The 17,003-nt window shown below is 41.0% G+C and overlaps 1 long non-coding RNA gene and 9 other non-coding genes across 10 annotated transcripts in view; 5 read left to right on the top strand and 5 right to left on the bottom strand.

The window, feature by feature from the left end:
• Nucleotides 1–17,003, top strand: part of LOC142151305 (uncharacterized) — a 130,641-nt gene that overhangs the window by 110,335 nt on the left and 3,303 nt on the right. The window lies entirely within an intron of this gene.
• LOC142155975 (U4 spliceosomal RNA) lies at nt 360–500 on the top strand. Its single transcript, XR_012692057.1, has one exon. It is a non-coding gene; the product is annotated as a U4 spliceosomal RNA (small nuclear RNA).
• On the top strand, nt 2,359–2,431 carry TRNAK-UUU (transfer RNA lysine (anticodon UUU)). Its single transcript has one exon. It is a non-coding gene; the product is annotated as a tRNA-Lys (tRNA).
• On the top strand, nt 2,871–2,943 carry TRNAK-UUU (transfer RNA lysine (anticodon UUU)). The gene has a single exon. It is a non-coding gene; the product is annotated as a tRNA-Lys (tRNA).
• On the top strand, nt 4,689–4,829 carry LOC142155913 (U4 spliceosomal RNA). The gene has a single exon (XR_012691998.1). It is a non-coding gene; the product is annotated as a U4 spliceosomal RNA (small nuclear RNA).
• TRNAK-UUU (transfer RNA lysine (anticodon UUU)) lies at nt 5,456–5,528 on the bottom strand. Its single transcript has one exon. It is a non-coding gene; the product is annotated as a tRNA-Lys (tRNA).
• On the bottom strand, nt 8,903–8,975 carry TRNAK-UUU (transfer RNA lysine (anticodon UUU)). Its single transcript has one exon. It is a non-coding gene; the product is annotated as a tRNA-Lys (tRNA).
• LOC142155908 (U4 spliceosomal RNA) lies at nt 10,333–10,473 on the bottom strand. The gene has a single exon (XR_012691993.1). It is a non-coding gene; the product is annotated as a U4 spliceosomal RNA (small nuclear RNA).
• On the bottom strand, nt 14,918–15,058 carry LOC142155907 (U4 spliceosomal RNA). Its single transcript, XR_012691992.1, has one exon. It is a non-coding gene; the product is annotated as a U4 spliceosomal RNA (small nuclear RNA).
• On the bottom strand, nt 16,536–16,608 carry TRNAK-UUU (transfer RNA lysine (anticodon UUU)). Its single transcript has one exon. It is a non-coding gene; the product is annotated as a tRNA-Lys (tRNA).

Raw genomic sequence — 17,003 nt, 5'->3', positions numbered from 1 at the left:
CTTTTTTTTTTTTTTTTTTTTAGTGGTGCCCTTATCCTCGATAACACTATTCACACTAATGCACCCTCACAACTATCCCAACCTCCACCCTGAGCCACACTCGCTCCTCCTTTCAGCTGTGCCCTCTTAAACTTAGTATGTAAGCTCTGTAATGAGCATGGTCCTCTATACTCTTTGTTTTCATGTCTCCATTCATTTTGTCTGCCATAAAAGACGATGTCTGAGCCTGGGAGGAGTGGCTTATTAGCATATCCACTCCCATAATCCTCAGCTGTACATTTACTAATGATGATGATATGTCTCAACAATTCTATCCAGCATCCTATTTAAGGTGATAATCATTTGATGAAATACTGGTTAGCTTTGCGCAGTGGCAGTATCATAGCCCATGAGGTTTATCCGAGGCGTGATTATTGCTTATTGAAAACTTTTCCCAATACCCCGCCATGATGACTTGAAATATAGTCAGCATCGGCAATTTTTGACAGTCTCTCTGGAGACTGAATAATGTGGTTAAGAATAGATAAACTAAAGTAATTATAATTGAGTGTAATGATGGCAATTAATGGGCTCTGAACTCCTGTTGTTTTAAAAAAATTGTGAAAGGGTGATGGATATACATGTGATAGCATCAAAGTGAAGCAAAAAGTTCCTTCCTAAGCAAGGCTATGGCAAGAGGCGTTTCAAATTATCTTTACCCCTTCATAACCAGGACAATTTTCACATTTTTATAATGTGATCAGTTTGACGGAGAATAGCTTTTTAATTTGTTAGTCTTTTAATATTTGATTTTGTTATTCTTGGGCTCTCATTTGGTAGCATTAATAAAATAGTTTTATTTCTTTATTTTACTATTTATGAAAAAAGGGATATAAAAAACAAATAACATTTTTCCTTGGTTTCAAAGAAGTAGCTCCATTGAATAAAATTGCTATATCAACCCTTTCACCCCACCTGTATTTTGGACTCATTACTTGCTCTTATTGCCTGTCAGGACTTTTGTGGCTTGCACACTGGGCTTTCCCTTAACCTATATTTATGTGTTATTTACATATATACTGTATATATTTAAACTGTATATAATGTAAAAGTAAACGCCCAAACAGGGACTTGAACCCTGGACCCTCAGATTAAAAGTCTGATGCTCTACCGACTGAGCTATCCAGGCTCTGAATTTTTCTCAGAAGCAGAAACCAGCTGGTGGAAGTTGAACATTCCAGGTTTCTGCATATCTGCCCACCTGCAACACCTAGTTCTTCCTTCCTCATAGGCTATGAATTTGCCATGAATTTACAAAATTGGCACCATTGTACAAGATGTCTCCTCATGCCAGACTCCCCACACACCACTTACCTTCTTCTACACTCAGCCTCTCAGCTCAATATTCCCTATAACCAAGGTCAAAGATTCTGCACTCATACCATCATCTCGCCCTACAGCATGCTCCAGTGACACTTTCCCTGCCAAGTTTACCACCTCCCCATTGCATGCTATGTTTAGCTCACCTCTTCAACCTCTTTTTCCCCACAGCATATTGACACTCTCTTTAACATGCGTTCATCTGACAATCTTAAACCATCTCTTGATCCAGCCTCTCCATATTCCTCATTTCTCTCCTGCCCGTTGCCACTAGACTGATTTCTGTACATCCATGAAGTGAAGGGTGTGATCAATAGTGTTGAAAGTGGCAGAGAGATCCAAGAGGATGAGTATAGAGAAGTGAGCCTTAGAATGTACTGTAAGTAGATTGTTGATCACTTTTGTAAATGGCGGTCTTAGTGGAATGTTGAAGAGGGAGCCCAGTTGTAGAAAGTCTAGAAGTTAATGAGAGGAGAGCAAGTGAGATAGGTAGATGTACAGAAGTCACTCTAGTAGTTTGGTGGCAAAGGGCAGGTTAGAAACGAGGTAGTTGGAGAGGCTGGATCAAGAATTGGTTTAAGATTGTGAGCTGAATGCATGTCTAAAGAGGATATGAATGTGGTGTGGGGGGGACAGATTGAATTGGTGAGCCAAACATAGGTATACAATGGGGGGAGGAGTGGTGAACTCGACAGGGAAAAGTGTCAAGGGGGCATGCTGTAGGGTAAGATGATGGTATGGGTGCAGAAACTTTACTCTTGGTTATAGGGAATAATGAACAGAGACTAGATTGGGCAGTGTAGGAGAAGGTAAGTGGTATGTGTGGAGTTTGGCATAAGGAGACATCTTGTAGATAGGTGCTGATTTTGTTTTTGAAGTTTGTGGCAAAGTCGTGGCTTATGAGGAAGGAAGAACTAGGTGTTGCATGTAGGCAGATATGGAGAAGCCTGGAATGTTCAACTTCCACCAGCTGGTGCCTTCTTCCAGGGAAAATTCAGAGCCCGGATAGCTCAGTCGGTAGAGCATCAGACTTTTAATCTGAGGGTCCAGGGTTCAAGTCCCTGTTCGGGCGTTCACTTTTACATAATATATATGTAGTTTAAATATATACCGTATATAGTTAAATAAGACATAAATATAGGCTAAACCTATATCTGCACCCTGCTCAAATAGAGCAGCATGCAGACCACGAAAGTCTGACTGGCAAAAATAGCAAGTAACATCCAGCTTAGCAGCGCTGCAGGAATTGTGCCTGCCCACCCTCTATGGGGGAGATTAAATCTCCCACCATCACTATCGCCCTGGTGGTTGCAAGCTGGGCTCGCGGGATCATATTTTTAGGGAAGATGCATATTTACAGATAAGCCTAATATGCTCCACCGCCAAGGAGCTATCTGTATTTCTCACATTAATGTGAAAAAGGGAAAAAAGACGCCATTAGTTGCAGGTATACAGAAGCCTGGAATGTTCAACTTCCACCAGCTGGTGTCTGCTTCCAGGGGAAATTCAGAGCCCGGATAGCTCAGTCGGTAGAGCATCAGACTTTTAATCTGAGGGTCCAGGGTTCAAGTCCCTGTTCGGGCGTTTGCTTTTACATAATATATATGTACAGTTTAAATAGATACAGTATATATTTAAATAACTTGTAAATATAGGCTAAGGGAAAGCCCACACTGTGCAGTGTAGAGGCTACAGAAGTCATGTGACTGGCAAAAAAAAAGCAAGTAACATCCAGATTAGCAGGGCTGCCTCTCCACCTCTATGGAGGAGATGTAATCTTCCATCTATGTTGCTCTGGTGATCACAAGCTGGGCCCACAAGGTCGGGAAACGCTCCAAATGCTCATTTAAAGGGGAAATGCAGATTCACAGATTAGCCTAATATGCTCCACCGCCAAGGAGCTGAACAGAATCTAATGTGAAGAGGCTTCCCATAATAAGAATACAGTCTTACAGTCACCCCAACTAGAGCAATAGGAGGGCTTAAGAGACCACTGCCTGCCCAGATGTCTATAGGAGCTAGAGACAGGCAGAGAGCATTCCTGCCAGGGGCGGATCTAGATAAAAATATATTTTCCCAGGGCAATTTAGTCTCCGACCCCTTTTTGAAAACTCTTCCTGCCACAATGCAGATCAGTTCAGCAGAGACAGGCAGGGAGAGTGTGCTTTTTAATCTGAGGGTCCAGGGTTCAAGTCCCTGTTTGGGCGCTTGCTTTTAGTTGATATTTATTTAGAGAGAATGGATTAAATTAAATAAATCATTAATCCAAAAATGGTTAAATATGGTTTGTAGGTGTCGGGTATAAGTTTGGACTTGCCTTTGGAATACCTCCTATTTGGTATTCCCCTCGTCCATCTATCCCCGCTTCAATCCACCCTTAATGCGGGAACAAGACTGATTTTCTTCTCTAGCTGCTCCACATCTGCTGTGTCACTCTCATCAATGACCTGAGGCATGAACTGCCATTAAAAGCAATGTCTGAGCTCAAGAGTGTGGCTTATTAGCATATCCACTCCCACAATCCTCAGCTTCAGTTTGAACTAATGATGATGTACAAAGATGATGTTTCTTCCGCCCATTACTTTGCCACCTACTTCAAAAACAAAATCTGCACCATTCAACAAGGTATTTCCTCATGCCAGACTCAATATATCACTTACCTTCTTCTACACTCCCCAGTTCAATCTCTGATCATTCTCTCCTGTATTTCCCGCCAAGTTCCCCACACCACCTCACCACCACACCCTTACCTACAAAGCCCTCAACAACAACACCCCTGCATACATTAAATCTCATATCAAAATACTCTCCTTCCCGTCCTCTTAGATCTACCTCTGACCTGTTTCTTGTCTTGTCTCTGATAACCACCTCTCACTCCCACCTACAAGACTTCTCCAGTGCTGCTCCACATTTATGGAATTCCCTACCACGCTCAATCAGACTTTCCCACAGCCTTGAAATCTTTAGATGCTCCTTGAAAACCCATTTCTTTTTTAGAGGTTATCCTCGATAACACTATTCAAACATATTGCACCCTCACAACTCTCCCAATCTCCACCCTGAGCCACACTCGCTCCTCATTTCAGCTGTGCCCTCTTAAAATTAGAATGTAAGCTCTGTAATGAGCAGGGTCCTCTATACCCTTTGTTTTCATGTCTCCATTCATTTTGTCTGCCATAAAAGACAATGTCTGAGCCTGGGAGGAGTGGTTTATTAGCATATCCACTCCCATAATCCTCAACTGTTTGTTTACTAATGATGATGATGTGTCTCAACAATTTTATCCAGCATCCTATGTAAGGTGATCCTTGCTTGACGATAGCTTATTTAGCTTTGCGCAGTGGCAGTATCATAGCCAATGAGGTTAATCCGAGGCGTGATTATTGCTTATTGAAAACTTTTCCCAATACCCCGCCATGATGACTTGAAATATAGTCAGCATCGGCAATTTTTGACAGTCTCTCTGGAGACTGAATAATGTGTTTAAGAATAGATAAACTAAAGTAATTATAATTGAGTGTAATGATGGCAATGTATGGGCTCTGAACTCCTGTTGTTTCAAAGAAATTGTGAAAGGGTGATGGATATACATGTGATAGCATCAAAGTGAAGCAAAAAGTTCCTTCCTAAGCAAGGGTATGGCGTTTAAAATTATCTTTATCCCTTCATAACCAGGACAATTTTCACATTTTTATAATGTGATCAGTTTGACGGAGAATAGCTTTTTAATTTGTTAGTTTTTTAAAACATATTTGATTGTTATTCTTGGGCTCTCATTTGGTAGCATTAATAAAATACAGTTTTATTTCTTTATTTTACTATTTATGAAAAAAGGTATATAAAAAATAAATAACATTCTTCCTTGGTTTCAAACACATATAAGTAGTATCCTAATAGATGGCAGAAGTAGCTAAATTGAATAAAATTGCTATATCAACCCTTTCACCCCACCTGTATTTTGGACTCATTACTTGCTCTTGTTGCCAGTCAGGACTTTTGTGGCCTGCACACTGGGCTTTCCCTTAACCTATATTTGTGTTATTTATATATATACTGTATATATTTAAATTGTACATATATATTATGTAAAAGCAAACGCCCGAACAGGGACTTGAACCCTGGACCCTCAGATTAAAAGTCTGATGCTCTACCGACTGAGCTATCCGGGCTCTGAATTTTCCTTAGAAGCAGAAACCAGCTGGTGGAAGTTGAACATTCCAGGTTTCTGCATATTTGCCCACCTGCAACACCTAGTTATTCCTTCCTCATAGGCCATGAATTTGCCATGAATTTACAAAATTGGCACCATTGTACAAGATGTTGCCTCATGCCAGACTCCCCACACACCACTTACCTTCTCAGCATCTCAGCTCAATATTCCCTATAACCAAAGTCAATGATTCTGCACTCATACCATCATCTCGCCCTACCGCATGCTCCATTGACACTTTTCCCTGACGAGTTTGCCACCCCCCCATTGCATGCTCTCTTTAGCTCACCTCTTCAACCTCTTTCCCCACAGCACATTCACACTCTCTTTAACATGCGTTCATCTCACAATCTTAAACCATCTCTTGATCCAGCCTCTCCAAGTTCCTCACTTCTCTGCTTTCTTTTGCCACCAAACTACTAGAATGATTTCTGTACATCCACAAATCTCACTTTCTCCCTTCTCACTACCTTCCAGACTTTCTGCATCTGGACTCTGCCTTCAACATTCCACTAAGACTGCCCTTACAAAAGTGATCAACAATCTACTTACAGTAAGATCTAAGGGTCATTTCTCCATACTCATCCTCTTATCTTTCTGCCACTTCCAACACTATTGATCACACTCATGCACACCCTTCCCTTCATTGGCCTTTTATGACAGAGTTGTTTCCTGGTTGACATAACACCATTCTCAGGTGTTACCACTAACCCCCAGAACTGAAGACACATGCAGGGAATCACCAGTCAATCAGTCACTATAATAACCTGCTTTGTAAACTCCTCAAGTGCCCAAGTATCAATCAATTGTGACCAACATCAATACTCCTGCTCCAGGACTATACTAGAATCCATTCGTATTTTTCAACTCATGTGTCTTCCTGACAGCAGCACACATACCTGCATTTCCATCTGCTGTGTTTTCAGCAGATTGTTCATCATACCAGCTAAGTACTCTGCTGCTTTCATGGAGGGAACCAAATTGGTCACAACCTGGGTCCTCACAAAGCAAAGTCTACATCCTCTTGCTGGGATCCCTGGTGAAGTCCAGTGGGGGTATATTTGGTTGTGCCAATCCTGCCTGCTAGTTGGTGTCATCTCTGTGTGTACGCAGCTGCACTTTCTTTCTATCTCTGTTCTACAGGGTCAGTGCAGCATACTCCATGGTATCCATTTGTTCATTGCACGCTACGCGCTGTTCAAACTGTGCCAACACATCTGTGTACCCCCGTACACACTACGCGCTACCCAGGCAGAGCCCACAAACTCTGTGTACTCCGTTGCATGTTACTAAACCCCCCACACTTTCTGTACTCAGCTGTACCCTCAGCATTTGGCCTACATTGTGGAACACCTCAGGCCACTCCAGTGGGATAACCAGTATTTTTTTTTTCTTTTTTCTAAATTGTATCCATACATCTTCTAGTGTGTTTCCCCTGTAGGTACAAAACAAAAGTTCTCGCACCACCTCCCCTCAAATTTCCTTTGCTGTCAACAGCACAATTTTATCAGTCTCCCAAACTCGCTGTCTTGGGGACACCCTTGATTTCGCTCTGTGCTTTAATCCTCACAATCAGTCTCTCTTCCAGTCTGTAAGGAAGGGTCCCAGATATTACAGCAAAGACCTTTGGAAAGAAGATGGTATTTCAATAGGGCTTTTCGAAGGCTAAACCTTCAGCATTCAAAGCTACATCGAGGGCCTATTCTACATCACCTTCGCATCAATTGCCATCTGGAAGAATTATTGGTAGGCAGTGAAAGCTGAGAGACCAGAAAAACGGCATGAAACCTCTGGCTTGGCAAACGTAGGCTGCAGCAGCAGGAAAAGGTCTACCTGAAAGTAGATTCTGCAGCCTAGACCAGTTCAGAGGAAGCAGAAACCGCAGCAGCAACATCAGGAGGGTAATAAACTTTCCCATCTCCCTCTCTCCTCTCCCCTCCCCCTCCTGCTCTCTCTAATGTACTGTATGTCATAACCTTTTTTTTTTTTTTCCTCCCAGTTAATGTTGTGTTTTTTGTTTTCACCATTAATGTGAGGAGTATTAAGGAACAGTATAGGCGGCAGTCAGAAATGTGAAGCTTATATGCTGCAGGAATGCTCTCTGCCTTTCTCTTGGTCCTATAGATATATCTGGGCTTCTCGGCCTTTGGCTAAGATCAAGTGCAGTTGTGGCAGAGCTGCACTTGGTCCTCCGGTCAAGGGCCGGGTGAGCTGTGTTGAAAGCCTGGGATTAATGTGCCCCCGGAGTGGCGTTCCGGGGTGCCAAAAAAATCACAGGTCAGGAGACCTTAAAACAGATACACTGTGATTATGTTGGCACAAGCACGTTTTACCACTTTCAATATACGCCTTTTATTCTTTGCACAGGCCTTATGGCTTGGCGAGAACATTTTTATAATAGCCCAACCATGAGGCTGGGGCACTTTTTTATTTATTACACTTCTTGTTTGTCACTTTCACTTTTATGTTGCTTGCTTCACAGATTTTTAAGGGTGCGGGTAGGCCCTCTTGGGCTCTGAGCCCCTAAGATCTAGGGGGGGGCTGTGTGGCCTTTTGGTTCCTGCCCCCCTGAACCCCATCGTTTGCTCATCCTTCCGGGGGTGAGCCAGTTGTCGAGCCCTGGGTGAAGCCTCAGTGGATCCCAGGGCTGAAAGGGACTCCCCTAGCCTTGTGGCGAAGGGGGTCTGAAGACCCTTGCCCCCTAAGGGTCCATTAGGATCCGGGGGTCGGGGACTAGCGCCTAACCTTTTTTGGGGAGGACCAAGAACCGCACCCTAGTACACGTTTTTTAAGTTTCGCACTTTTTTCCATTTATTAGGGCCCGAAAGCACTGTTACCGGGCTTTCAATAAAATATATATATATATATCTGGGCAGGCAGTGGTCTTATGAGCCCTCCTATCGGTCTGGTGGGGGTGACTGTAAGACTGTATTATTTTTAGGGGAAGCCTCTTCACATTAGATTCTATTCTATGCATTGTTTGCAGCAGATTGCTTATTTCAGCTCCTTGGCGGTGAAGCATATTAGGCTAATCTGTATGTATGCATCTCCCCATAAAAGTAAGCGTTTGTAACGTTTCCCAACCCTGCGGGCCCAGCTCGCAACCACGAGGGGGTAGTGATGTCGGGAAATTTCATCCTTCCCCATAGAGGTGGACGGGTACAGTTCCAGAAGCACTGCTAATCTGGATGTTACTTGCTCTTTTAGTCAATCATAGGAGTTTTGTGGCCTCTACCCTGCACTGTTTGGGCTTTCCTTTAGGCTAGATTTATGTGTTAATTAAAGATATACTGTATCTATTTAAACTGTACATATATTTTATGTAAAAGCAAACGCCCGAACAGGGACTTGAACCCTGGACCCTCAGATTAAAAGTCTGATGCTCTACCGACTGAGCTATCCGGGCTCTGTCTTTTCCCTGAAGCAGACACCAGCTGGTGGAATTTGAACATTCCACGCTTCTCAATATCTGGCCACATGCATCCCCTAGTTCTTCCTTTCTCATAGTCCATCACTTTGCCATCTGCTTCAAAAACAAAATCGGCACTATCCTACAAACTATATCCTCATGCCAGATCACACACACACACCCCTCTCCTTCACTCCCCAATCCACTCTCGGTTCATTATTCCCTATAACCAAAGACAAAGTACTCATACCATCACCTCGTCCTACAGTATGCCCCCTTGACTCTTTTCCCTGCCCAGTTCACCACTCCTCCCCATTACATGCCTATGTTTAGCTCACCTCTTCAACCTCTCTCTACCCACAGCACGTTCACAACCTCTTTAAACATGCGTTCATCTCACAATCTTAAACCATCTCTTGATACTCACTGTCTCACTCACACTGGCTCTTTAGTTCCTAATTGTAAAAGGAAAGTAGAAAGTACAACACAGTCCATGAAATGCAAATCTAATTAGAAAAAGATAAATCTGAAATTGCACTGACTAGCTAAAGTCTAAGGGGCATATTCAATTGTCGTGGGTTTCCGTGGCGTTAAAACTACTACCGTAAAATAACGGTAGTAGTTAGCTGGTTTTCAGGGAGCCGCGAGCTGAAATCCAGCGAGAAAACTACCGTAATAAAGTTTTTCCCGCGCACTATTACCGTAATAACGGTAATAATGCGCGGACCGCAAGATTTTTGGCATTTCCGACGACAATTGATTATGCCCCTAAGTGTGAGCGAGAGTGTGTGTGTGTGTGTGTGTGTGTTCCTGCTACTCACCTTTTTTGTGATAAAATCACTGTTTTATTAGTCTTAATTCTGGCTTTGGTACTGGGTCCCGAACACCCTTCTCTCTACACTTCCTATCTGTGCTAAATCGGCTACTGGGTTTGTAGGTGCTAATACAGCAGCACTGCTATGAGTCAGTACCTCTAAACTACCACAGATGACACTGCTGTGTTCAGATATTGTGTGGGACTCTGTGGAACTGATCACTCAACTATATTGTCATTAGTCATTCTCCTCACTCAGTAGTTCATTTGGCTCTTTTGAGTTATTCAGATCATGAACTAACTGAACTAAGAGGTAAATTTATCAAGCTGCGAGTTTCAAAAAGTGGAGATGTTGCCTATAGCAACCAATCAGATTCTATCATTTTATAGAATGTACTAAATAAATGAGAACCCCTAAATGAACTAATCTTCTGAGTGAACTAGATAAGAATGAACTAATCTCCAAAATGAACTAGATTTCCTATCACTACACTCAATTATAACTACTTTAGTTTATCTATTCTTTACCATCTTATTCAGTCTCCAGAGAGACTGTCAAAAATTGCCGATGCTGACTATATTTCAAGTCATCATGGCGGGGTATTGGGAAAAGTTTTCAATAAGCAATAATCACGCCTCGGATAAACCTCATTGGCTATGATACTGCCACTGCGCAAAGCTAACTAGTCTGTTAGTCAAGCAATGATCGCCTTACATCGGATGCTGGGTAGGATTCTAGAGACGCATCATTATTAGTTCAAGTGGAAGGGAGGATTGTGGGAGTGGATATGCTAATAAGTAACTCCTCCCAAGCTCAGACATTGGGGGGGAGGGGGTGTTGGATTCTGAATTATCTTAACCACTGTATGACCGCACTGGTTAAGAGGTACTCTAAAGTATTTCTCATATTTATGTTTTTGTAGCGATAGGTTTTCATTTGGTATCTTATTAATACAAATAAATAGGAAATATTTAAGACCTAGAGGGTTCTATCCAATGAAAAATATTACAGAATTTAAATACAACTTATATCAATTTATTATATAAAGTGGTGAAAAATAAAAATAAATCATATTCTGATATTGAATGAAGTGCAATCTGGGGAAAATCTTCTCTTAATCTTCCCAAATGTGATATCCAAAAATGCAATAAAATAAAACAAAACATCTTAGAGAAACTTTGTTAATAACCAATAATCGAACCAATCCCCAATAATTAAGGTGAAAACAAAGAATAATGAAAGTGATGGGTGAGTAAATATTCTTTACACTTCTCCTTGATGTGAAAGTTCAATACAGTCATCCTGTAGTAATCGAAAACCTACCAGAGGTTATTGTGTTCATCAGCCTTGTTAAAGATATTTCCCCACGGAATTTTCTTCTCTTCCACTTTTATTTCCTCATATATGTGGATGGGAAGAAGGGACATCTGCCATGTTATAGTTTGAAATAAAAAACATGTATTCAAACAATAAAAAAAAGAATGAATAATGCGGTCCTACCATAATATCTGGATAAAGATCGCAGTATCTCAAAAGATCTTCATTTTCCCAGGAAAGCTGGAGAGACTGACATTTAAATCCAGCTCAGATGGAGCAGTATAGTAAATTGACTTATCAATGCAGCTCAGTTATCATCACCCGACGCGTTTCAACCTATATGGTCTTTATCAAGGTTTTATTTACTATGCGAGGAAAAAGAGGTAAAATGTCAGTTAATTTTCTCCTTGATTTCACATGTTGCAGTAATATTGTATTGAGCTTCCTCTACCGTCTGGATGTTTTTTCAAAAAATTAAATAAAATTTGTATTATGTTTTTGTGTCATGTTTTGAAATGTGTGAGGACTGCACCCTTGTGGGCCGTTCTCTTACCCTGTGTCCTGTTAGAGGTTCTCTCATTGAGGAGGCTGAGGAAATATTCATCATACTTCAGTGGAAAGGCGAGCCTTGAGATGGAGGTGGGCCTGAAGACCCTTGTCCCTTAACTGTCCATAAGGCTCTGGGATATCGAGGGACCACCTAGTTTCAGCAAAGGTTGTCTGAACACCCTTATCCTAGTAAAAAGGCCTTATGGAGTGCATTAGGCAGACTAGAGGAATGGTCAAGAGACTGAAAACTACAGTTTAATGACAAAAAATGCAAAAATCATGCACACACTTGGGTCTCAAAAACCTAAATGCTAAATATAGTATTAATGGCACTATAGTGGAAACTACGGAGGAAGAAAAGGATCTAGGAGTCACTATTTCAGGTGACTTGAAAGCCGGTCAGATGCTTGGTTGCATAGGGAGATGAATCGGTAGCAGAAAGAAAGAAGTAATACTGTCACTGTATAGGTCATTGGTACGGCCTCATCTTGAATACTGTGTTCAATTCAGGAGGCCATATCTCCAGAAGGTTATAAACACATTAGAAGCTGTTCAAAGAAGGGCAACTAAAATAGTGCATTTCTTACATCACAAAACTTATCCGGAAGTACTAAAAGATCTTAATGTATATAGTTTGGAGCAAAGAAGGGAAAGGGGAGACATGATAGAAACTTTCAAATATATCAAGGGTTTGAACAGGGTATAGGAGGGAAACATTCTTCACACAATGAGAAGTATTAGAACACAAGGACATGCACTGAGACTGGAGGGAAGTAGGTGCAGAGGGAATCTGAGGAAAAATTACTTCACAGAAAGGGTAGTGGATACGTGGAATAGCCTCCCATCAGTGGTGGTTGAGGCGAATACAGTAGAGCAAATTAACCATGCTTGGGATAGACCTAAGGATATCCCTACAAAGAACTAAGGATCAAATAGGGTGTGAGGTTACCATAGGCAGACTAGATGGACCAAATGATTCTTATCTGCCGTCAATTTCTATGTTTCTATGGCTGCGTCGAATGGGGAGGAATGGCATCCCAAGTACCAGACTGAGGCACTGGGTGGATTGTGAGCACGTACCTCAGGCTTTCAATTTAAAAGACAAAATTGGCATATTCAGAGGAAGAAGATGATTATAACACCTCTCCTTCTCTGCCTTCTCCCTATCTGGGTCTGTATTTCAATAAAGCCTAGGGCCTGTGATTTCGCTATCCCCTCCCCTCCTTCGCTTTCGCCATCATACCACTTGAACTTTGTTGAATGTCTTGTTCTATTTATCCAACTTTTTATATGTGTTTCTCTATCAATAAAGCTTTGGGACTGTGATTACCTTCTCTTACCCTCTTCACCTCCCTCCCCCCTCTCATCAATTGCTCTATGTTGGAACAGTTGTCTTGATTAGAATAGTGCTGTACTTGATCCGTAGTGTAGGATGTCCTATCGTATGCCCTATGTTTTGTATTGTGTATAAAATTTGATTGATTTATGTTTTGCAGTTTACTTTGTTTCTGTGTTGCAGTACACTTGAATGTAATGTATTTGCAATGTGACTGTTTTTTGGTATGTTTTTATGCAAATAAAATATACATTTTGCAGTCAAAAACTGTTAATTTGATTGGTGGCTTATTATTTGCTCCTCCACAAAGGGCTTTGGCAATCTTATTCCGAATAATTTATTGTCCCTGAATAACGGAGATGGAATAAGAAAGCAAAAATAAAGCAAGCGTCAAAGGACGGGTGTGCATAGAAATGTTTTTCTTGTAGACGCAATGCTCTATGAATGTCTCTCAGATTACATAATACTGACCAGTCTCCAGCCTCTGTTTATCCTGGTCTTAGATTTATTTTTAACCAAACTCTATAACTTCCAAAAGTAAGAAACAAATTACCTTGGATTTTGCAAGTGTTTCAAAAAAGATGAGAGAAACTCCGCATTTACCTCAGTCTACTCAAAGCCCTAGGAGATCTAGGAGTCCAGAACAGAAAGCGGAGGAGGAGGTTTCTCTGGGAATGCTAAGCCTGATACGTAATTGTGTGCAATTTATCAAATCTATTTTCCAGGCTGAGATGCATCAGTCAGTCCAAAAATCTCTCCTGGAACTCACTGAAATTGGAAATAGAAAGGATGCTTTAGAGACTGATGACATTTGTAAATCGTTAGTCACTGTAGAAGAGGATTTAATGACCCATTAAAAAATTAGAATCCCAGATCCAGGTAGCTCGGGCTCAGCGCCAAGCTACATACTTATCCTTGTGAGGCCAACTTGATACAATACTTTCTAAAAAGGCTTCACAGACACTCAAGTGGCTGAACCAGAAGTTTTATGAACAGAGCGATAAAGCAGAGTCCCTGCGTTGCCGAAGTCTACAATGCTATTGTGTCTATTAGGAATGTGCAGGGTCAGCTAATCTATGACCCCAATAGAGAAACCCCAAGAAGAATTTCTGTCTTTCTACAGCAAGCTTTATAAATTTATCAAAACCAGAGGTTTAAGGTAGGTCACAGAGAACACCAAATAGCTTTGCACATAGATGACATTCTACTATCCATCTCTAAGTCAATGATTACACTTTCCAATGTCTGCAGAGATGAAAATCTATAATAAAATAATGATAAATCCTCCATCTATTGTGTTTGGGTGACTATCTCATATCCTCTTGAAACCCTGCAGATTGTCTATATCTATATTTTTATTGAAAAAAGTGACCTAACAGATATTATAATGTAATTAAACTGATATTTACATTTGTTTACAAATTTTGTAACAAAATATTGGGGTTCACCGAGGGATTAGAACAATAATATAAGTAGAAAAGGGGGTCATGGAAAGAGGAGAGGGGAGGGTGGTCACCACCAAAGTATCCAGAGATGCGTAAGAATGTTATTGGATAATGAGTAGTAGATTGTAAGCTTACGAGCAGGGTCTTCTCACCTCCGTCTGTTTTACCCAGTTTGTTTATTAGTTTACTGTGTTTGTCCCCAATTGTAAAGCGCTACAGAATATGTTGGCGCTATATAAATAAATGATGATATTAGGGATATTATTGATTACCCATGTCTACTGTTTGGATTTGGGATGTGGCATTGGAGTTACACAGCAAGGACTAATTTCTTTTTCAGATGGATTTGAGGATTCAGATCACAAGATTGAAGTGATCAAATACATAAAAGATCTGACCATGTTGTAGAAAATAGCAGAACAACTCAAAACTATAATAATCTTAATTTATTCATCTATTCTTAACCACCTTATTCAGTCTCCAGAGAGACTGTCAAAAATTGCCGATGCTGACTATATTTCAAGTCATCATGGCGGGGTATTGGGAAAAGTTTTCAATAAGCAATAATCACGCCTCGGATAAACCTCATTGGCTATGATACTGCCACTGCGCAAAGCTAACTAATCTATCGTGAAGCAAGGATCACCTCACTTAGCATACTGGCCAGGGTTGCGGAGACATTGTCACTAGTTCATGTGGTGCAGAGGATTATGGGAGTGTATATGCTAATACAGCACTCCTACCAAGCCCAGGCATTACCTTTTATGGCATTAAGTGCCTCAGGCCATTCATGAGGGTGAGACAAGCAGCCCAGCCACAGAACTTCCTGGATCACTTAAGTCTGACAATGAAATCATTTCAAAGTGTATGCTGTGCTGAACTAGTTAAAAAAAACAAATAACACACTATTTTAGTGTCTTTCTTTTAACTTGGCTGGATATTGTTAGGGCTGCGGAAAGTGGCAAACTATTTATTTATTGCAATCTGACAGTTTCACTAGGAATAACTTTTTTCTATATCACATTTTTATTTGATTTTTGTACCTATAAGGAGGGGAAAGGAGGACAGGGCGAAAAAGTGGAGTAAAAAGGGGGAGGGAGGTTCACACTAGTACAAATACAGTGGCAGCTATAGCATATCTAGAAAAAATATGTGTTTATAAACATCAGCTAATACATAGTAAGTGTAGCAATCATAGACTGGGAATATCTTTTATTTCTTTATCTAATAAAGTGTAATTGATATTGGATTTTTGGAAATGCTTTCCCAGGACTCAGAACCAGAGTAATCTCTGGTGTTAAGCTGGAACAGGAAGTAAGTTTCCAGATGATTCACTGACGCGAGAAAATCTCCTTCGATTACAGCTGTGAGAATTGAATTTACAGACTCCATAAGGAAATATCTTGCATGGACAAAGTGATTTGAGTCTCCTTAAATCTAGTACAGTACAGGAAGCCATGGGTATTTCCTGACCAGAAATAGTCTGTAGTAAAAGCATCGGGGTTGGTGGAACAAGAGAGATCACACGAGCTTCCTGCAATGTTTGCCTACTGATGTGTAAAGCTTCCAAATCTGCTGTAACGGATCTGACAAAGAAGTTTACCCTGGAACATGATAAAACTCTGTCTTGCAACCTCTTCTGCCAATATCCAGAACCCACTGATCCTGCATAGAATGTGTCCACCTTTCTGCAAACTCCGTGATCCTGCCGCCCACAGGTATTAGTGGGGACTGAACCAAGCAATAACATTCACATCTACAACAAATGTGTGAACTGCAATGTACACATCTCTAGCGCTCTATATACAGTAATAGTGTGCTGTCAATTTAAATAACATGCTGGGTAAGTCTGCTGGTAGCACGCTTGACCAGCTTTAATGTGGGATAGCATAAGATAAACGAGTAGAAAGGATAAGTCCACATAGATATCTTATTTCTCTTTTTACAAATTTCCCTCCTCATGCCAATTCCAGGACTATGTAAAAACAAGGCAGTCCAAACTTATACCTGGCAACTACAATATTTACCCATTTTTGGATTGATGATTTATTTAATTTAATCCATTCTCTCTAAATAAATATGAACTAAAAGCTTACGCCCGAACAGGGACTTGAACCCTGGACCCTCAGATTAAAAGTCTGATGCTCTACCGACTGAGCTATCCGGGCTCTGATTTTCTACTTAAAAAAAAAGCAACAGCTGCTGGAAACCACCAGTCCAGTCTCCTGCATTTACACAGAATATAATAGTAAGATTCAGCTCTAGATCCATACTGTACATAGGATATTGCAGCAATAGGGGTTTTCATTTACTTTGCTCTATTTAGTCATCCCGTTACCTCCCACACTCCAAAAACATACTAGTAGGTTAATTGGCTGCTATCAAAATTGCCCCTAGGCACTCTCTCTTTCTCTCTCTCTCTCTCTCTCTCTTTCTCTCTCTCTCTGTCAGTCTCTGTGTGTGTGTTAGGGAATTTAGACTGTAAGCTCCAATGGGGCAGGGACTGATGTGAATGAGTTCTCTGTACAGCGTGGCGCTATATAAATAAATGGTGATGATGATG

The sequence above is a fragment of the Mixophyes fleayi genome, chromosome 4 (assembly GCF_038048845.1).
Source record: "Mixophyes fleayi isolate aMixFle1 chromosome 4, aMixFle1.hap1, whole genome shotgun sequence".
NCBI lineage: Eukaryota > Metazoa > Chordata > Amphibia > Anura > Limnodynastidae > Mixophyes > Mixophyes fleayi.
This window is presented reverse-complemented; position numbering and strand designations above follow the sequence as displayed.